The 22,910-nt window shown below is 37.6% G+C and overlaps 1 long non-coding RNA gene across 1 annotated transcript in view; it reads right to left on the bottom strand.

Moving 5' to 3' along the window:
- LOC123331832 overlaps positions 1-22,910 on the bottom strand; it is a 150,097-nt gene that overhangs the window by 34,067 nt on the left and 93,120 nt on the right. The window contains exon 3 of the long non-coding RNA XR_006548625.2: positions 16,293-16,461. This is a non-coding gene — a long non-coding RNA (uncharacterized LOC123331832). The remainder of the gene's footprint in view (positions 1-16,292; positions 16,462-22,910) is intronic.

Below are 22,910 nucleotides of genomic sequence, written 5' to 3'. Positions count from 1 at the left end.
ATTCTTGCCTGGGAAATCCCATGGACAGAGGAGCCTGGTGGGCTACAGTCCATGGGGTTGTAAAGAGTTGGACACAACTGAATGACTAACAGGCAGGACTGAGAGAGGTCTGCCCTAGTGGTTGCTAGGTTTCCCCACAACTGCTTCACCACACTGAGCTCCATTGCCCAAACCAAGTATACACCTTGGTCCTGATCACGCCAAGCTTTGGATGCAGGGCTTCCAGGACCTAGGAAAAGACTCAACCTTGGGAGGAAGAAGCAAGCAAATCCTGGAACAGAGTCCAGGTGGTGCAGTGATGGCCATGGCTGGTGTTTACTCAAGTGGCACCCCAGAAGCAGCCTGAATTCTGATGGCAGCACAGCTTCTAGGTTTCCTGTGACCGCCTCATTCTCTGCCCCAGCCAAAGTCGAGCAAATTCAGTTCAGCTCAGTTTCTCAGTCATATCTGATTCTTTGCAACTCCATGGACTGCAGCATGCCAGGCTTCCCTGTCCATCACCAACTCCCGAAGCCTATTCAAATTCATGTCCATCACATCGGTGATACTATCCAACCATCTCATCCTCTGCTGTCCCCTTCTCCTCCTGCCTTCAATCTTTCCCAGCATCAGGATCTTTTCCAATGAGTCAGTTATTTGAATCAGATGGCCAAAGTATTGGAGTTTCAGCTTCAGCATCAGTCCTTCCAATGAATATTGAGGACTGATTTCCTTTAGGATGGACTGGTTGGATCTCCTTGCTGTCCAAGGGACTCTCAAGAGTCTTCTCCAACACCACAGTTCAAAAGCACCAATTCTTCGGCACTCAGCTTTCTTTATATTCCAACTGTCACATCCATACGTGACTACTGGAAAAACATGACTAGATGGACCTTTGTTGGTAAAGTAATATCTCTGTTTTTTAATATGTTGTCTAAGTTGTTCATAGCTTTTCTTCCACTCACTATTTACTCCATGCCACAGTAAAGCACTATATCTGGGGTGGTCACCATCAGGGAAAAGACACAACCATAGGCCACATCTGATTGGAGCCACAGATGCCAAATTGGCCACCTGATGGGAACAGCTGGCTCATTGGAAAAGACCCTGATGCTGGGAAAGATTGAAGGCAGGAGGAGCATGGAGCAAGGGAGGATGAGACGGTTGGATGACATTACCAACTCAATGGACATGAGTTTGAGCAAACTCTGGGAAATGGTGATGGGCAGGGAAGCCTGGTGAGCTGCAGTCCGTGGGGTTGCAAAGAGTCGGGCATGACTGAGTACCTGAACAACAACAACAGATGCTGACACAGGCAGAGGATCAGATCTATGTAAGCATAGGATTCCTACTTGCTTGTTCCCCTTCTTCAGAGGAAAAGTCCTGTTACAGAGACAAGGAAAAACACACATTAAAAGAAAACAGTGCCAGCTAGAGGTTGACACTGGGAGTTTCTGCCAATAACTTGGGATCAGACCTCACCCCTGACGGGGAGATGATGATGACTGAGCAGAAAGGAAGTCACACGTCACATCCTGCACAGGATCTAACTCCTCCATCTCCAGACCCACCACCTACCACAGTGATAGCTGTCAGCACACTCTGAGGAAAGATGTGACTGTCTTCCACATCAAATAGAAGCAAAAAGAAGAAATGAACAGAGAAGAATGAAAAGAACAACAACTGGAAAACAATAAAATGGCGATAAGTACATACTTATCAGTAACTACTTTAAATGTCAATAGACTAAATGTTCCAATCAAAAGACAGAGGGAGGCTGATTGAAATAAAAATGGGAAAAGCACAAACACATCAAGCCAAAATAGCATGTTGCAAGAAAAAAGAGGGGAGGGGGGGGGTCAATGATGAAATCACAGAGGCAATCAGAAAATATTTTAAGCCAAATGAAAATGGAAATATAACTTCCAAAAAAAAAATCAATGAAACCAAGAGCTGCATTTTTGGAAAGATAAACATGCACACACACACACGCACTCTTTCTTTATCCATTCATCTATCAATGGACATAAAGGTTGCTTCCATGTCTTGGCTACTGTAAAGAGCATTGCAATGAACATTGGCATGCATGTACCTTTTCAAATTATGGATTCCTCTGGATAAATGCCCAAGAGTGGGGTTAAAAAATCATATGGTAGCTCTAGTTCTAGTTTTTTAAGGAACCACCATACTGTTCTCCATAATGGCTATACTAGTTTACATTCCCATCAACACTGTAGAAGGGTTCCCTTTTCTCCACACCCTCTCCAGCATTTATGCTTTGTAGACATTTTGATGATGGTTATTCTGACCAGTGTGAGGTGATATCTCCTTGTTGTTTTCATTAACATTTCCAAAGAGTTAGCCAAGTTGTGAATGCAAAGGAAAAGTTCATGAAGGAAATTAAAAGTACTACTTCAATGAAAATATGAGTGACAGGAAAGAAAAATAGCCCAATTGCTGATATAAAGACAGTTTTATTGGCCTGGATAAAAGATCAAACCAGCCACAATATTCCCTTAAGCCAAAGTCCAATATAGAGCAAGGTCCTAGCTGTTCAATTCCATGATGGCTGTGAGAAATGAGGAAGCTGCAGAAGAAAAGTTTTAAACTAGCAGAGGTTGGTTCATAGGGTTTAAGGAAAGAAGCAATTCCCATCACATAAAAGTGCAAGGTGAAACAGCAAGTGCTGATGTAGAAGCTTCAGAAAGTTATCCAAAAGATCTAGCTAAGATAATTAATGAAGATGGCTACACTAAACAGATTTTCAGTGGAGACAAAACAGCCTTCTATTGGAAGAAAATGCCATCTAGGATTTTCACAGCTCAAGAGGAGTAGTCAACACCTTTCTTAGAAGCTTCAAAAGACAGGCTGACTCTCTTGTTAGGGGCCAGTGGAGCTGGTGACTTTAGGTTGAAGCCAATGCTCATTTACCATTCTGAATCCTAGGGCCCTTAAGAGTTATGCTAAATCTACCCTGCCTGTGATTTAGAAATGGAAGAAAAAGCTGGGACAACAGAACATCTATTGACAACATGGCTTAGTGAATATTTTAAGCCCACTGTTGAGACCTACAGATAAGAAAAAAAAAATGATTCCTTTCAAAAATATTACTGATCATTGACAATGCATGTGGTCACCCAAGATCTCTGATGGAGGTGGACAAAGAGATTAATGTTCTTTACATGCCTGGAATACAACATCCATTCTGCAGCCCATGGATCAGGAAGTCATTTTGATTTTCAAGTCTTGTTATTTAAGAAATATATTTCATAAATGCTATAGCTGCCATAGATAGGGATTACTTTCATAGATCTGGGCAAAGTAAATTGAAAATCTTCTGGAAATCATTCATCATCCTAGATGCCATTAGGAACCCTTGTGATTCACAGGAAGAGGTCAAAATATCACCATTAACAGGAGCTTGCAAAAAGTTGATTCCAGCCCCCATGATTGACTTTGAGGGGTTCAAAACTTCAGTGGAGGAGATTAACTGCAGATGGTGTGGAAATAACATGAGAATTAGAATCAGAAGTGGAGCCTGAAGATATGAATTAATTGCTGCAATCTCATAAAACCTGAATGAATGAGGAATTGCTTCTTATGGATGAGCAAGGAAAATCATTTCTTGAGACTATTTACACCTGATGAGGATGTTGTGAAGACTGTGGAAATGACAACAAAGGGTTTATAATGTTACAAAAACTTAGATGACAAAGCAGTAGCAGTGTTTGAGACAGTTGACCCCCATTCTGAAAGAAGTTCTACTGTGGGTAAATGCTATTAAACAGCATTATGTCCTACAGAGAAATCATTTGTGAAAGGAGGAGATAATCATGAAGCAAACTTCATTGTTGTCTCATCTTAAGACATTGCCACAGCCACTCCAACCACTAGCAATAGCCATCCCGATCAGTCAGTAGCCATCAACATCAAGGCAAGACACGCTACCAGCAAAAAGATTAAGATTCCCTGAAGGCTCAGATGATGGCTAGCATTTTTTCTTTTAGCAATAAAATCATTTTTAAAATTAATTGATATGCATTGTTTTTTAAGACATAATGCTATCCACACTTAAGAGACTACAGTAAACATAACTTTTATATGCACTGGGAAACCCTTGCTTTATTGTGGTGATCTGGAAGTGAAAGTACAGTATCTTCAAGGTATGCCTGTATTTTTTCATGGCATATTTTTGTAGATCTTTTGCTGATTCCTCATTAGCAATTATTTATCTTCAAATAAACCAAGTTATCTATGGACAAGCAGTTTACAGGGGTTTATGTGGCAAAGGGGCTAGTATAGTATTCTTTTACTTATGACACAGAGTTGTGTGTGTTATTGAAATCTCTACTTCTCCCCAACCAGCCATAGACTACTTCCTGTTTAATACTTCAATAAGCCTCAGCCGGGCTTCCCTAGTGGCTCAGACAGTAAATAATCTGTCTGCAATTCAGGAACCCAGGTTCGATCCCTGGGTCGGGAAGATCCCCTGGAGGAGGGCATGTCAACCCACTCCAGTACTTTTACCTGGAGAATCCCATGGACAGAGGAACCTGGTGGGCTATAGTCCATAGGGTCACAAAGAGTTGGACACAACTGAGTGACTAACACTTTCACTTTCAAGCTTCCTTTTATTATTATCATTATTAACAATGTTGTGTGGCTCATAGGATATCAGTTCCCCAACCAGGGATTGAATCTGGGCCATAGCAGTGAAAGCTCAGAATCCTAACCACTAGGCTACCAGGGAACTCCCAAGCCTGGATCCTTTCAGTGCCTAATGGAATACAAGAAATACGCAGAGGTAACTCTGTAAATGACCATGCTTGCCTTTTTAAACAAGAGATTGACAAATTTAGCAATACCACTTTGAAATTCATAGCTGCAGACTCTTCCTACATGTGTTTCTTGATATCCTCTGAGTTTTCAGTATTTGGCCAGTTTTCCCCATATATCGTGGCACAGAGTTATAGAAGACATCTAATTTTACTAAAAATTGCAGGTTTTTTGTTTGATGAGAATAGTTTTAGCATGAATTTTTACAGCATTAGCCATTCTTTTATTTCTTCTTAAAACTAGATGTCTAGAAGGCTCGCCTTGTTTCCATTGTGCAACTGCAATACTTTAGAGAGTTCATTAACTCCCCTCCACAATTTAAAAATAATTCTCATTTGTCTCTTTATATATTATAATAAATATTAAATAACCCATTTAATTTAGGAATTTATTTTATTATTTTAATGTTCAGATTTTTTTTAACATGCTAGAAACCATTTGTCAAATATGTTTCCTTCCAGTAAGAGTTTTAGCTATATCATTAAAATTCCAGCTTACACAAACTTACATATGTATCCTCAGTTCATCAAGAAATGTGCAGTCTTGCAAATCACAAGTGACCTTTTCAATACTATAGATGACTTTTGCAGTATCAGCTACAGACCCTGTTTTAGTTTCTTTCTTAATATTGTCATTCAGAATAGTCTAAATGTCTGTCATCTACAAGTTTATAATGAACTCTTTGTGCTAAACATTGTGTCAAATCAGTTCATTAGCAGCTTTACCAATCATTTTCTCTTTTCATTGTTTCTTTCCATCACCGCTACCAGCTATGGCCTAATTCCAAAATGTCATCTAACAATATAAAATAGCTTGGAATGATGAGATTTTTAACAGATTAAAGATTTTCCTTTAATATTCTAGATGTAATCCTACTGCCAGTAACTATGGAGTCCACTACTTATATGACTATGAAAATGTCTGTGTTATTATATAAATCAATAGATAGGTAGAAATACATAGTGTGATCAGTACAGATAAATAAGATATGTACGTGCATGCATACATGAATGCATGAAAATAAAGCATGAAAATGAAGCATGCTTTCATGAAGCATGAAAATAAACATCAAGCTCATAACTGTATAACTATCTGCATAGTCAAAGCTATCTTCCCAGGTGGCACTAGTGGTAAAGAACACAGCCTGCCAATCTGGGAGACATAATAGACATGGGTTCGGTCCCTGGGTCGGAATGATCACCTGGAGGAACACATGGCAACCCACTCCTGTATTCTTGCCTGGAGAATCCCATGGGCAGAGGAGCCTGGTGGGTTATGGCCCATATGGTCACAAAGAGTCGGACATGACTGAAGCGAACCTATGCATTTTTCTTATGGAAATGTTTGCCTTAAGCTATGTTAATGTACTATACATTTACCCCAGACTCTGTCTTCAAGTGGTTCCACCTAATGACTCAGAACCTACTTGACAAACCAGTATGTTATACTCAGACATTGTTCCCCTAACCTATGTAAATGAAACTATTTGTATGGTAATCTGCCCTTCTACAGATTCAAGTCAATCATTTTATGGCCCGGGATGAATCATCTGGTACCAAGATTACCCCAAAAGCATCTTATGGATGAGGGGCCTGGTGCCATTCTGTTTTAAGACATTCCTTCCTTTCATTAACAGACTGCTAGTGACTATATAATATCCAGCTGAAGACTAGCAGGGGGGTACTCTTTCTGCTTCCTTCTGATGCCTATATAAGAAGCTTTCTCTATCTCCTTTATACTTTAATAAAACTTTATTACACAAAAGCTCTGAGCGATCAAGTCTCGTCTCTGGCCCCAGATTGAATTCTTCTCCTCTGGAGGCCAAGAATCCTGGCGTCTTTTTGTTCAGCAACAACCTTTCAATGCTAAAGTTCCAATACTTTGGCCACCTGATGTGAAGAGCTGACTCATTGGAAAACACCCTGATGCTGGGAAAGATTGAGGGCAGAAAGAAAAGGAGGTGACAGAGGATGAGATGGTTGGATGACATCATCAACTCAACGGACATGAATGTGAGCAAACTATGGGAGAAAGTGAAAGACAGGGAAGCCTGGTGTGCTGCAGTCCATGGGGCTGCAAAGAGTCAGACACAAATTAGCGACTGAAGAACAACAACATAACTGCATGCAATTACCCCTTTATAAATTAAGTTGGTTCTACTGGATTTGTTTACTAGATGGAATATAGAATTATTTACTCTGTATAAAAAATAATTTAGATTCCCAAGGCCAGGTAATAAAATTGGGTATAACTCAGCACTGAATTAAAATATTTGGGATAACCGCTTGATGGAATTGGTAGTGGGTTATTCTCAAAGAAAAATATAGTATAGAAAAAATAGTTAAAAATAAGTTCTACTCCCAAAGATGTTTAACAAATTATTGTTTTAGAAAACATATTTTTAAGAATGATAAAGCTAATGAAATGCATGCATATTAAATTATGTTTTTAATAGAGTCTTAATATCCTGTAGAAAAGCTTATTGTAGTAAACTTAAAGACAATAATTACAGAACACAAAAGTATGTAATATTGGTGGTGATGGTGTTGGTATTAATACTGATAGTATCAACAACTACAGCTAATAGTCATTGAGTGCTCACTGAAAGCTAGGTATTATGAGAATGTTACATGGATTATTTCATTTACTGTTCATAATAAATTGGAGAAGTATATGGTATTATCATCCTAATTTAACAGATATGGAAATAAAGATCAGAGAGGTTATATGAATTATCCAAAACTCACATAGATAGAAAGTGAAAGTTAAAAAAAAATAAACCCAATTGACTTAATTAAAAATGCAGAGGTTTCTCTGGTGGCTAAATGGTAAAGAATCCACCTGCCAATGCTGGTGACATGGGTTCAACCCTTGATCCCGGAAGATTCTACATGCCATGGAGCAACTAAGCCCCTGTGCCACAACTACTGAGGCTGTGCTCTAGAGCCTAGGAGCTGTAACTACTGAAGCCTGTATGCCCTATAGCCCACACTCTACAACAAGAGAAGCCACACCACAATGAGAAGCACATGCACTGCAACTAGAGAGTAGCCCATGCTCTCCGAAATAAAAGCCCACATAGCAACAAAGATCCAGCACATTCAAAAACAAGTAAATAAATTTAAAAAAATACACAAGTCTCCCTTATGTATGTATTGGAAACTAACATATTATAAAAAATAAAATTAAATGAAGTGAAATACATAAACCATGTGTACATATATGTATGAACACAATCACTAAAAAGCTAAATCATTACAGTTCAGTCACTCAGTTGTGTCCAACTCTTTGTGACCCCATGGACTGCAGCATGCCAGGCTTCCCTGTCCATCACCAACTCCCAGAGGTTCTCAAACTCATGTCCATTGAGTCGGTGATGCCATCCAACCATCTCATCCTCTGTCATCCCCTTCTCCTCCTGCCTTCAATCTTTCTCAGCATCAGGGTCTTTTCCAATGAGTCAGTTCTTCACATCAGGTGGCCAAAGTATTAAAGTTTCAGCTTCAGCATCAGTCCTTCTGATGAATAATCAAGACTGATTTCCTTTAGGATTGACTGGTTTGATCTCCTTGCAGTACAAGGGACTCTCAAGAGTCTTCTCCAATACCATGGTTCAAAAGCACCAATTCTTCAGCACTCAGCTTTCCTTATGATCCAACTCTCACATCCATACATGACCACTGGAAAAAACATAGCTTTGACTAGACTAAAAGCTAGTCAAACTTTGACTAAACTAAAAGCTTTTTTTGACTAAAAAGCTAAAGAGCTGTCATTTTTTAATGAAAATATCTATGACTGTCTTGTTCTCTATGTGTTACATATGTATATATTGAACACAGATTTCTATTTGGAAAACTAGGTTTTAAAGACATAACAGTTATCAGACAACTATATACAAATAAAAACACATAATTATCAAGGGGATAATTTGTATTTCAGGTGTTATAACACTTTATAAGATTATTAAATGTGCTATATTAAGTATCAAGTAGAAAAGAATTCTAGATTCCATGAGGTTGAGGCACTTTAACAATAATGAATACAGTTTTTTATAAGCATTGGAAGCAATCTATGAATAGAAGCTTGTAAATCACATAAAAGTAGAATAGATTTAAATATTTACAAACTGTGATAGTTTTACCAGTTCATAAGGTTAGTGACATTGTACAGGAGACAGGGGTCAAGACCATCCCCATGGAAAAGAAATGCAAAAAAAAAGCAAAATGGCTGTCTGGGGAGGCCTTACAAATAGCTGTGAAAATAGAAGTGAAAAGCAAAGGAGAAAAGGAAAGATATAAGCATCTGAATGCAGAGTTCCAAAGAATAGCAAGAAGAGATAAGAAAGCCTTCCTCAGTAATCAATGCAAAGAAATAGAGGAAAACAACAGAATGGGAAAGACTAGAGATCTCATCAAGAAAATTAGAGCTACCAAGGGAACATTTCATACAAAGATGGGCTCGATAAAGGACAGAAATGGTATGGACCTAACAGAAGCAGAAGATATTAAGAAGAGGTGGCAAGAATACACAGAAGAACTGTACAAAAAAGATCTTCACGACCCAGATAATCACGATGGTGTGATCACTCACCTAGAGCCAGACATCCTGGAATGTGAAGTCAAGTGGGCCTTAGAAAGCATCACTACGAACAAAGCTAGTGGAGGTGATGGAATTCCAGTTGAGCTATTTCAAATCCTGAAAGATGATGCTGTGAACATGCTGCACTCAATATGCCAGCAAATTTGAAAACCTCAGCAGTGGCCACAGGACTGGAAAAGGTCAGTTTTCATTCCAATCCCAAAGAAAAGCAATGCCAAAGAATGCTCAAACTACCGCACAATTGCACTCATCTCACACGCTAGTAAAGTAATGCTCAAAATTCTCCAAGCCAGGCTTCAGCAATATGTGAACCGTGAACTTCCTGATGTTCAAGCTGGTTTTAGAAAAGGCAGAGGAACCAGAGACCAAATTTCCAACATCCTCTGGATCATGGAAAAAGCAAGAGAGTTCCAGAAAAACATCTGTTTCTGCTTTATTGACTATGCCAAAGCCTTTGACTGTGTGGATCACAATAAACTGTGGAAAAGTCTGAAAGAGATGGGAATACCAGACCACCTGACCTGCCTCTTGAGAAATTTGTATGCAGGTCAGGAAGCAACAGTTAGAACTGGACATGGAACAAAAGACTGGTTCCAAACAGGAAAAGGAGTACGTCAAGGCTGTATATTGTCACCCTGCTTATTTAACTTCTATGCAGAGTACATCATGAGAAACGCTGGGCTGGAAGAAACACAAGCTGGAACGAAGATTGCCGGGAGAAATATCAACAACCTCAGATATGCAGATGACATCACCCTTATGGCAGAAAGTGAAGAGGAACTAAAAAGCCTCTTGATGAAAGTGAAAGTGGAGAGTGAAAAAGTTGGCTTAAAGCTCAGCATTCAGAAAACGAAGATCATGGCATCTGGTCCCATCACTTCATGGGAAATAGATGGGGAAACAGTGGAAACAGTGTCAGACTTTATTATTTTGGGCTCCAAAATCACTGCAGATGGTGACTGCAGCCATGAAATTAAAAGACACTTACTCTTTGGAAGGAAAGTTATGACCAACCTAGATAGCATATTAAAAAGCAGAGACATTACTTTGCCAACAAAGGTCCATCTAGTCAAGGCTATGGCTTTTTTTGTGGTCATGTATGGATGTGAGAGTTAGACTGTGAAGAAGGCTAAGCGCCGAAGAATTGATGCTTTTGAACTGTGGTGTTGGAGAAGACTCTTGAGAGTCCCTTGGACTGCAAGGAGATCCAACCAGTCCATTCTGAAGGAGATCAGCCCTGGGATTTCTTTGGAAGCAATGATGCTAAAGCTGAAATTCCAGTACTTTGGCCACCTCATGCGAAGTGTTGACTCATTGGAAAAGACTCTGATGCTGGGAGGGATTGGGGGCAGGAGGAGAAGGGGATGACAGAGGATAAGATGGCTGGATGGCATCACTGACTCTATGGACGTGAGTCTGGGTGAACTCCGGGAGATGGTGATGGACAGGGAGGCCTGGCATGTAGCGATTCATGGGTTCACAAAGAGTCGGACACAACTGAGTGACTGAACTGAACTGAAAATCAAACATTTTTCACACACTATTTATAGTGACCACATTGTGTATACAGAGATGTTGTTTGTCAAGTGAGTCGATCTCATGTAACACCAGAAGCTCGAGGAGTTAGTCTATAACTTTTACATCAGATTTCAAAGAAGTGAAGAATTTGCACTTAACATCAGTACCAGATTTGATGTACATTTATATTTAAGTACTGTTTACCTATGATACCAAACAAACATAAAATGTTGCTGCCAAGAAGTTGGAGACTGCAATGCTGGGAGGCTCACATACTAGGCTGTTATTTAAAAACAGATCTTCCTTTTCCATAGAATTTTCATATAAGTGGTGATCCAGAAGGATGTGTGTGTGTGTGTGTGTGTGTGTGTGTATATATTTTTTTTACTCTTGCCTTCTTGCTTTAAATAAGAGGGGGAAAGGTACCCAAGCACACACCCATGGAAGCACTTATGTCTTGGGATAAGGCTGGGAAAGAAAAGAAGTATGCTCTGAATATTACGTTTATGAATTTGTCTGGGTGTCATCCAAAATCATTGAAAAGAGCAAACAGACCTACATGCCAAATCCCAGAGTTATGTTCAAGTTGTTCAGCATACATTCCAGACTGAGAATCAATGTTACAAACAGCTACAACTGCCAGCAGCTTTGAGAATAACTTGAAAACATGACATTTTGGATTTTAGAAATATTTTTCATGGCAATAGAGATGGTAAAACACATACATTTATGTAGCACACAATTTTGTCTTCTGTCAGTAATTGCTGGCTTGGGCCTCTGAGATGTCTCTATCAATCCTTGGAAACTAAAGTTAGAAGTGAGCCTTCTATGGGGAAGCAAAATTTCCATCTGTATTTTAAGTATCTAAATATTCTAAGTGCATTATTTCTGACACAGTAACAGTGACTTTTTTTAACTAAACACTTTATTTTGAGGTAATTGTAGACTCACATGCAATTATAAGAAATAATATGGAGAGAACCTATGTATCATTTAATCAGTTTCTCCCAATGGCAACATCTTGGAAAACTACAGTACAGTACCACAACCAGGATACACATTGATATTGACACAATCAACACACAAAACAATTCCCTTACCACAAGGATCCTTGAGTTGCCTTATTATAGCTATACTTACTTTATTTCATCCCACCCTGCTCCTAACCTTTGGAAACCTCTAATCTGTCCTCCATTTTTGTGATTTTGTCATTTCCAATTGCTTTTAGGAAATATTCTTTATTGGTTTCTCCTTCTTATCTTTCAGTCCTTTCTCTGTGACTTTTATGCAGATATCTTTCAACTAAAATACTGGAGGTTCAGTGTAAGCTCCCCCTTTTCAAAGTAAATAAATGCCCAGGGAATATAAACCAAGTGTAGGCAGAATGATCAAAAGTTTAACTGTTTACTGAGTATCATATGCAGGATACTGTTCTAGGCATTAGAGGACATAGTGAAGAAGACAGACAAGTTACAGTTCATGTGAAACTTACATCCTAATAGGAAAAAGGCACAATAAATAAATTTTAATATAGATCAGTGGAACAGGATGGTAAGCCCAGAAATAAACCCATGTACTTATGGTCATGGACTGCAAGGAGATCCAACCAGTCCATCCTAAAGGAGATCAGTCCTGGGTGTTCACTGGAAGGACTGATGTTGAAGCTGAAACTCCAATACTTTGGCCACCTGATGTGAAGAGCTGATTCATTTGAAAAGACCCTAATGCTGGGAAAGATTGAGGGCAGGAGGAGAAGAGGACAACAGAGGATGAGATGGTTGGATGGGATCACATGGGTTTGGGTGGACTCTGGGAGTTGGTGATGGACAGGGAGGCCTGGCGTGCTGCAGTTCATGGGGTCGCAAAGAGTCAGATATGACTGAGCAGCTGAACTGAACTTACGGTCAATTACTCTATACAAAGGGGGCAAGAATATACAATGGATAAAAGACAGTCTCTTCAATAAGTGCTGCTGGGAAAACTGGATAGTTACATGTAAGAGAATGAAATTAGAACACTCCATAACACCTTACACAAAAAATAAACTCTAAGTGGATTAAAGACCTAAATATAAGGCCAGATACTATAAAACTCTTAGAGGAAAAGACAGGCAGAACTCTCTGTGACATGAAACATATTAGTAAGCTCTTTTTTGATCCACGTCTAGGGTAATGAAAATAAAAATGAAAACAAATGGGACCTAAATAAACTTAAAAGCTTCTGCACAGAAAAGGAAACCATAGACAAAACAAAAATGCAATCCACAAAATGGGAGAAAATATTTACAGGTAAAGCAGCTAACAAGGGATTACTCTCCAAAATATAAAAGCAGCTCAATATTAAAAAAAAAAAATTAATGGGCAGAAGATCTGAGACATCTCTCCAAAGAAAACATAAAGATGGCCAAAGAGCATATGAGAAGATGGTCAACACCATTAATTATCAGAGAAATGCAAATCAAAACTACAATGAGTATCACCTCACACCAGTCAAAATAACCATCATCACAAGGGGTGGGATGGGGGTGGGGTGGGAGCGCTGGGGTGGGGTTGGAGGAAGGCTCAAGAGGGAGGGGATATATGTATACTTATGGCTGATTCTCATAGTTGTAACAACAAAACTGACACAACACTGTAAACAATTATCATCCAATTAAACATCTGAGGGATCTTCCGGACTCAGGAATCAAACCCAGGTCTCCCACATTTCAGGTGGATTCTTTATTGTCTGAACCATCAGGGAAACCCCTTACAATGTTGGTGTAAATGTAAATTGGTATAACCACTATGGGGAGCAGTACAGAGGTTCTTTTAAAAAATAAAATGAAAACTACCATATGGTACAGAAATCTCACTCCTAGGCATACACCCAGAGAAAACCATAATATGAAAGTTATGCACCCCAATGTTCACTGAAGCACTGTTTACAATAGCCAGGTCATGGGAGCAACCTAAATGTCCATCAATAGATGAATCGATAAAGAAGAGGTTTTATACACACACACACACACACACACACACACACACTGGAATACTACTCAGCCATTAAAAAGAATGAAATAATGCCATTTGCAGCAACATGGCTGGACCTAGAGATTATCATACTAGTGAAGTAAGTCAGACAGAGAAAGACAGATATCAAACATATGATATAACTCTTATGTGGATATAACTGTTATGAATGATATGATAGATAATGATATAAATGAACAGATTTACAAAACAGACTTACAGATATTGAAAAGAAACTTATGGTTACCAAAAAGGAAACATTTGTGGAGGGGGAGGGAATATTCAGGAGCTTGGGATGAACATACATACACTACTGCATTTAAGATAGATGACCAACAAGGACCTACAGTACAGCACAGGGAACTCTAGTCAGTATTCTGTGATAACCTATGTAAGAAAAGAATCTAAAGAAGAAAATATGTATATGTATAACAGAATCACTTGGCTGTATACCTGAAACTTACACACCGGAAATCAACTACATTCCAATAAAACTAAAATTAAAAAAATAGCAAAAGAACTTAAAAAATGATTAAATGTACAAACTTTAAAGTCTTTACTGTTATGTGATATTTCTCAGTTACATGTTCATGTGTGTATATATATTCAATGGAAAATAATCTGCTAGGCTATACACTCTATGAAGGCAAATACCTTATTTGTCTTGTTTGCTTTTTGATTTAAAAAAAAACGATGACTGGAATGTAGTAGTTCATTATTTGTTCAATCACACTAGTTATAGTGAGCCCATACTGTAGTCATAGGCATGGTTCTAGGTACTGAGAATATAGCAGTAATCAGACAAAACTCCCTGCCCTCACAGAGCTTTGTGAATTCCAAAGGTAGTTGGCACCAAACAGGTTTTCAATAGCCTGTCAACTGCTGCTATTGCTACTGTCATTATTTGTACTATTTGTAACATTTACTTCAGCTGATTCACAGATGTAATTATTGCAGTAACTCCAGAACCCAAGGACAGATGTGTGAGAAAATTCAGTGTACAATGTTGCAAATGGTAAAGTTAATATTTTATGATCCTTCCTCCCATAACCACAAGAGATGTCTTGACCTTCCTCCTGGTGACCAGTATTGTAGCCTTTCTTTTCCAAGCAGAGATGCCTAGTCTGATTATCATGCCAATGTTTGTTCTGAGCATGCCATGAGAGTGTATGTAGGTTGTCATGCAAATACAGCGGAGTGCTACAGCTAGCGTTGTAGAAAACAACACAAAACAAAAAACAACTTGATTTATAATACATCTTTTTTTTTATTAAGTTACCTTTCTATTTGCTTTTAGAGAGAGAACATACATTTTTCTTTGCATTTCTAAATATCTTCTAGATTGATTTTGGGGGTGTGTGACTGAGTAGATAAAGCATAGAAATTTATAGAGTACCCAATTTTGTCTTACAGTAGACAAAATTTACAGTAGACAAAATTGTGTACTCTATAAACTTATATGTAGTTGCTGACATAAGACATAATAAATTCAATTGTTATGACATAATCCAATTCCCAAAGATTCCCAAATTTGAGAATTGGACTGGGTGCAAAGAGCACCTATCAAGGATATTTGATTGAACACATATAATAGCAAGTTGCCACTTAATACCAACACGGTTAGACATACCTCCAGGGGTGGTTTGAGGCTGTCTGTTCTTCTTTTGATGAAATGACAGTGCTTTCATCTAATAACGCCTCCACCTCCAAGAGTGATATGTAATATTATTTTGTACATAAATGGGCACTCTCATCTGAGCCTTTTCTCTCCTGACCCTGCTCATCCTCTCTCTTCTGTTTAGGTGTTAGTTGTTTGCAGAAGTATTGTTTGAGGATTTTTCTCTCTTTTTAACCTCTCTTCTGGTGGGGACAGAAAGATTTAAGGATCAAATGTAACCTCAGGGGTAGCCCAAGCTTTCCTTTGACTGAAAGGCAGAATTCAAAGCAGAACCCAGGCTGATAGGATGACATTTCTAACTGTTTGAATTTCTGGTGGTTTATTCTATACAGATGTAAATTTAACATTATCTGGCCTTTAAAGGAAGAGCACACAAGAGCAGGACAAGACCAAACCAAAAATAGCAAAGAGAAACAGACTTCTGTGGAAATGTCTGACATTAGTAACAAAGTGTTTCATTACGATGCTATCCTAATCTTGGTACTCACCTTATGCCTAAAACTATACTAAAAAACCCTTATCTAAAATACCTGCTTCCACTGTCTCTCAAGAGATTGTCTCTTCTCATTCTATCAGTCCATCTTGTACATTTCCCTGGAATTGTCTTCCTTTTTGCCTGTCATCAAGTTACTGTAAAAACAAATAAAAGCAAAAATAAAATTAACACCTACCTTAGCTATTCAATCTGAGTTGGAGTCCTGGAGTCTGTAGTTTTAAAGCTTCCAGGTCATTCTGAGATATAGCAAGATTGAGGAATTGCTGGAATGTAAGTAAAGGTCAAAGTCTTTGATTTCATATCCAAAGTCCAACTTCATCTGACCTTAATGTTATTATATTTACCTGAAAATACATTTTAAAATATATTTTAAAAAACAGTAAACTTCATTAATTTTAAAATCTTCTAACTGACTTGAGTGTGAAAAAAGATTTCTTTTTACTTATCCTCAACAAGACTTTCATGCAAGTCTGGTAGGATATAAAATGCTAAACTATCAATTTTCTAACAACTCAACTTTAAAAGGCAGTTTTTTTTTTTTCTTAGAATTCTAGAAGGCCTTTGGCGATAGCTCTGTATATAACAGAAAATAATTGAAACAATGCAATAAATGATATTGCTGCAAGTAAAACCTTCATTATTGGGCTACTTAAGACAGACTATTTGCTAAAATATGCATCTATTTTGAGCATGTTTGATGGTTTATTCAAAATACTTACAGCAACAGTGAGGCTTGTTGTGAAAACCTCATTGCACTACTAAACCCAAATATATGTAAGCCAGTTCATTGTCTGCAGTCTAAAGGAAGACAAGGTGTTGACTGGAGCAAGTTATTCAAAATATTGATGGCATACAGAGAGCAAGTGATCTTAATTTATTCAAAATTTTGCTGAGTATTCAATTTCCTCATTAGTAAATTCTGAAGATATCAGAAATTTCTGATGTTTACCAATAATGCTTTCTTATTGTTCTCTTTCAAATCTCAGGCCATTGCTGAAACATGAATTATTGATGGTTCATATTTTTTTAAATTTCATATCACTTTGGCACACATAACTTAATGGTAATTGTGGCCCACAATCACACTGAATCTATATTCATACTACATACGTGAGCTAAGCAACTCTTTAAAAGACATTTTTTTTCTGAAATTAAAATGTCTGCTTCTATTTCTTCAATTGTAAAATGGGTACTGTATTAGTTATCAGTTGATGTGTAGAAATTACCACAAAACACAGTGGTTTAAGGCTTCCCTGGTGACTCAGTGATAAAGAAACCACATGCCAATGAAAGGGACACGGATTCAATCCCTGGTTGGGGAAGATCCTACATACCAAGGAGCAAGTATGCCCGTGTGCCACTATTGAGCCTGTGCTCTAGAGGCTGGGAGCTATAACTACTGAGCCCACATGCCACAACTACTGAAGCCTGCTCACCATAGAGCCTGTGCTGTGCAACAAGACACGCCACTGCAATGAGAGGCCCACACACAGCAACTAGAGAGTAGCCCCTACTTGTCACAACTAGAGAAAGCTGGCACGCCAATGAAGAACCCCGCACAATCAAAAAATAAATAAACAAATGTTTAAACAAAAAACAGTGGTTTAAAGCCACCAACATTTTTTTGTGTGAGTCAGGAATTTGGGAGCAGCTTAATTAGCTGGGTGATTTTGGCCTAAAGATTTCTCATGAGGAGGTAACCAAGAGTGCTGGTTTCCTTGGGACTGTGGGGGTTCCCCAAAATATGGAACTTTCTGTTGTAAATCTGAGACAATCTCTGGAAAACTAGAAACTAGAGGATGTAAGACTTTTAGTGTTAAAATCCAATAAGAATCTGGATGACCTGATTTTATAATAACTAGCTTATTCTTAGGAATTCTCAAACTTTATATAGATTTCAATGGTAGCAGAACCACTGAATCATTTCATCCTTCAATCATCTGGAATCATGCTCCATTACTTTTTCCTCTTCTTCCAAAAATTATGAAACAAATAAGCCCTAAATTAATCCCTCCTTTAAGTATGCTATCTCTTTGTACTGTATGAGCTCTAGGTAATACATATAAAGCCTCAAAGTGCTTGCAAATATCAAAAATCCTTCAGAAAAAAGTTATCAAAATTAGTTCTCTGCTAAATAATATATACCTTAACCTGCAAAGTGTAACTCCTGAAATGACCAAACAACATAGACCCTACAACAAGATTCCCATGGCTCCTTTGTCCTACAGAGTTTCCAAAATCTTACTTAGGAATACCGTATTTCAACTATCTGAAGAATAATAAATGGCAGAGGTATTCTTGGGTAAGACAAAGAAAACCTAAATTATGTAGGATAAATTAGAAGAATGAGGCAATTCAGTATGATATTACATATATTCCCATGACCATGTTTCTTCAGGATTATGTAATTTGGTTTTGTAATACTTTAGCCAATTAGGGATGAGGAAAGGTGTTTGAATATTACTTTAAAATCAACAAAATGACATATCACCAATTAAATTACTAGTTTCCCAAATTGTGCCCTAAGGGGAAATGCATATTAGCTTGTACCCTAAGAACAGATAGTTTCAGGGGTAAACAAAAGAGATGGACCTCATCAGGATCAAAATACTATTGTCAGGGGTGGCATGGGGGGGGTGGTGGGAATGGGAGGAAGGCTCTGTATGGTTAAAGCTGATTCACATTGTTGTACAGCATAAACCAATACAACACTGTAAAGCAATTATCCTCCAATTGAAAAAAAAAAATACTATCGTCAATACTTAATACCATTCTTGTACAACTGTATACACTTGCTAATGATTTATCATTAGTTTCAGTGTTGTCTCTCATGCATTGGCTGCAATTACTTAGCTTTGACACTATATCTCACTAAAGCCATCTCTGCTGTCCTCAAATTAGGCATCAATTCTTTATTTGAAAGCAATAGTATATGGGCTGTACGAAGGAGGCCAACTCTCCAGAAGTTACTCCATATGATATAGCAGTCTATTAACTCAAGTCAAATTCTCCATTTGGACAACTGTGTTAGGATTACAAAGAGAAAATAGGTTATTTCAGCCAAGCAAAGGAACACTGACTACATTTTCCAATTTTTATAAATTGTGGTATACATCTGAAACTACATGGTTGATGGAGTGGTCTTTAAAAGAAATCATTCTTGCATATTACAACAGATCTCCAAAACTGAAAGTAACCAGGTGTGTCTCTTTCTTGCAACCTCAAAGAGCTTGACTAACATAATATTTTTCTGCTATATCCTAAATGTTCCTCTTTTATTTTCTTTCTTTTTTTGTATCAATAATTACTTTATTTTGTTGTTGTTGTTGTTTATTTATTTATTTTTTATTTTATTTTTAAACTTTACATAATTGTATTAGTTTTGCCAAATATCAAAATGAATCCGCCACAGGTATACATGTGTTCCCCATCCTGAACCCTCCTCCCTCCTCCCTCTCCATTCCATCCCTCTGGGTCGTCCCAGTGCACCAGCCCCAAGCATCCAGTATCGTGCATCGAACCTGGACTGGCAACTCGTTTCATACATGATATTTTACATGTTTCAATGCCATTCTCCCAAATCTTCCCACCCTCTCCCTCTCTCACAGAGTCCATAAGACTGTTCTATACATCAGTGTCTCTTTTGCTATCTCGTACACAGGGTTATTGTTACCATCTTTCTAAATTCCATATATATGCGTTAGTATACTGTATTGGTGTTTTTCTTTCTGGCTTACTTCACTCTGTAAAATAGGCTCCAGTTTCATCCATCTCATTAGAACTGATTCAAATGTATTCTTTTTAATGGCTGAGTAATACTCCATTGTGTATATGTACCACAGCTTTCTTATCCATTCATCTGCTGATGGAAAAATAGTTCATGTGCCCTGTCACACAATAATCTTTAATGGTCTTCACAACAAGCCCTCCAACAATGAAGAAACAGTTTCCTTGACGAAAGGTTCTTAATCAGCACGTGGTGTGAAAGCCAAAAATATAAGATCTGTTATTATTGATACAGTCCTATTTTCATGCCCTCTAAATAATTCCAAAGCTCAGTATTATTATTGTGAATTATGGAAGGGATGAAGCAAAAGGATAAATGCATTCATTCACCATATATAGAATGAAAAAATATTAATATTTCTATTAGCATCTAATATTTCCATCTCTGGTCCTAAAAGACATTGTAGAATTAGGACACAAAAGGGAAAAAAATAATCCAGAAAAGGTAGTAGAAAAGGGAAAGAAATGAATGCATTTTCAATACCACTATGGTTATGATCTTCATGTGGCTCCTATTACATTTTTTCTTAATAAGCAACACAAAAACTTTTCATGTATCCCCAAATACCCTTGTCTTTCAGCACATTGATTCCAGCAGTAAAAGGAATTCTAAGTCTATAGTAGCTTCAAACTACTGTTTGAATAACTGAATTTCCTATCTGATTCTTTTCCAAAGGGAATAGGTGCTTGACCAGTTAGAAATTGTTTTCTTAGACAGGATGTTCTCAGAAGCCTCAGCGTGGCACATAATCACATAGCAAACTACAAACTTTCATTGAAATAGAAATAAGTTATATAAATGAGCTAGTAAGAAATCCCCTCACCAAAGGAATGCTTTCAAGTAAAAACATTACTGCTGAAAATAAATATTAGCTTTGTCATATTTCATAGTCACCTGTCTCCACTTAACTGTCTAAGGAATGAGCAAAACAAGCCCTAATGTGGCACACACTATCTCCTTTGTCCTCTGAATTATCTCTGGATAGATATAAAGAGTGAAAGATGTTAACATTCTCATCTATTAGTCAGGGCTTTATCCAGGAGGATGGATATGTCACCAACCCTGAAACAGGAAGATTGCTGAGGTTGTCACAGAGAACTTGATTACCTCGGATGTGAAACTTGCTCAATTTGTATGTTCATGAGATATACTGTCAGATTAAATACAGATGCCCCATTTGAGTACACAGGCAAAGATAATGTACACACATACGTACCATCAATCCAGATAGATTCATATTTTTTCAAAGTTTAAAATCTATTTTAAAAGTACATGAACTGACTTCTTCCTGCTGTGTGGGTTGTATATTACTAGAAAAGGGATACAGCCCTCCTCTTGGGTACTGTTCCAAGGAAGCAATGCCATCTCAAATAACATACTGGCAAGGTAAATTTCTTTCTGGATATGGAAAACACACACAGACACACAAAAATGAGCCAGAAATCCTTTCTGTTATCAAAGCTTTTGGATAAGAAAATAAGAAAGCTAAACTATTCTGTATTGTTTTCCTCTCTCGGACCAATTCTGTCTTTACTACACCTAAGAGCAAACATAATATTGTTAATAATAAAGAAATAAAACTCTGTAAAAATCACTATGGTTGAAGCCTAGACTGAGGTTTTGACCTTTTCAAAGCTCACTATATTAACTGCAATCTTTAATTGAAAAATATTTCTTTTTATATTGTGCGGGACTGAATCAGAGAAGGAATATGTCAAACAAATAAAATTCCTTCCCCAAAATATATCACACATTAGGAGAGAAATGGAAAACCTTTAAAAATAAATTTGAATCTTGAATGGTAGCATGAAACAGTTTGCTATTTTTATCATAATATTTTTAAAGAATATATAAAGTCTTTATTTTCTTTGAAAATTCCAAGGGCATAGTGTTATAATCCAGAGGAAAATATTATTATCAGAAATAAGAGGTGTTCTTAATCAGGTCTATTACTGTGTATATGTTTCAGGCACTGCCACAGCCATGCAGGCTGATTATGGCTGACCTTGTGTATTTGCTTCCTTATCCACCATTGTCTATTGAAAGGGAAATTGTTCCCATTTATTTCTTTGAACCTGAGGGTACAAAGGGGCTATCTAATCACCCATGACATATGACTTTAATCCTGTTCAAGAAGGAGAGCAATTGTAAATTACACAGCATAAGAAGCACATGAGTTACGGGAAATCACTACAGTGGTGTGGACCTGTCTTTTCCAATTAGAAATTTTCTATAAAACTGTAATAGGTCAAGCATATTTTTAGGTATGATATATCTTAAAAAGGATATAAATAATGGGGATGATGTGCTCACAGTGAGTTCAAACAAAACTATGACCCTTCTAGTTTTCCTTCTTCGGCCTCCAAGGATAGACAGGACTGACATGCACTCTCATGAGATATTAAAACATCCATATTTACTAAGTTTACTAATAATATCTGTTGTAATTAAGAATAGGCACCTCTATTAAATGTGTTTTTAAACAAGTTATGTTTCAGCTTTACTATAAAAGAATTTGTTTCGAAATTTTGAGAAATGTATTTATTTATTTATTTATTTAGAGAGAGAGCTTGATAAAAAAAAATAAGTGGTGTTTAAAATGTTTGCAAACTCTATTTGGACAGCTGCGACTCTCCTGTTAGAATATAACTTTCTAACAGCAAAAGCCTTTGACTGTGTGGATCACAATAAACTGTGGAAACTTCTGAAAGGGATGGGAATACCAGATCACCTGACCTGCCTCTTGAGAAACCTGTATGCAGGTCAGGAAGCAACAGTTAGAACTGGACATGGAACAACAGACTGGTTCCAAATAGGAAAAGGAGTATATCAAGGCTGTATATTGTCTCCCTGCTTATTTAACTTATATGCAGAGTACATCATGAGAAATGCTGGGCTGGAAGAAGCACAAGCTGGAATTAAGATTGGTGGGAGAAATATCAATAACCTCAGATATGCAGATGACACCACCCTTATGGCAGAAAGTGAAGAGGAACTCAAAAGCCT

The sequence above is a fragment of the Bubalus bubalis genome, chromosome X, assembly GCF_019923935.1.
Source record: "Bubalus bubalis isolate 160015118507 breed Murrah chromosome X, NDDB_SH_1, whole genome shotgun sequence".
NCBI lineage: Eukaryota > Metazoa > Chordata > Mammalia > Artiodactyla > Bovidae > Bubalus > Bubalus bubalis.
Note: the sequence above shows the minus strand (reverse complement) of the source record. Positions and strands in the feature narration are given on the sequence as shown.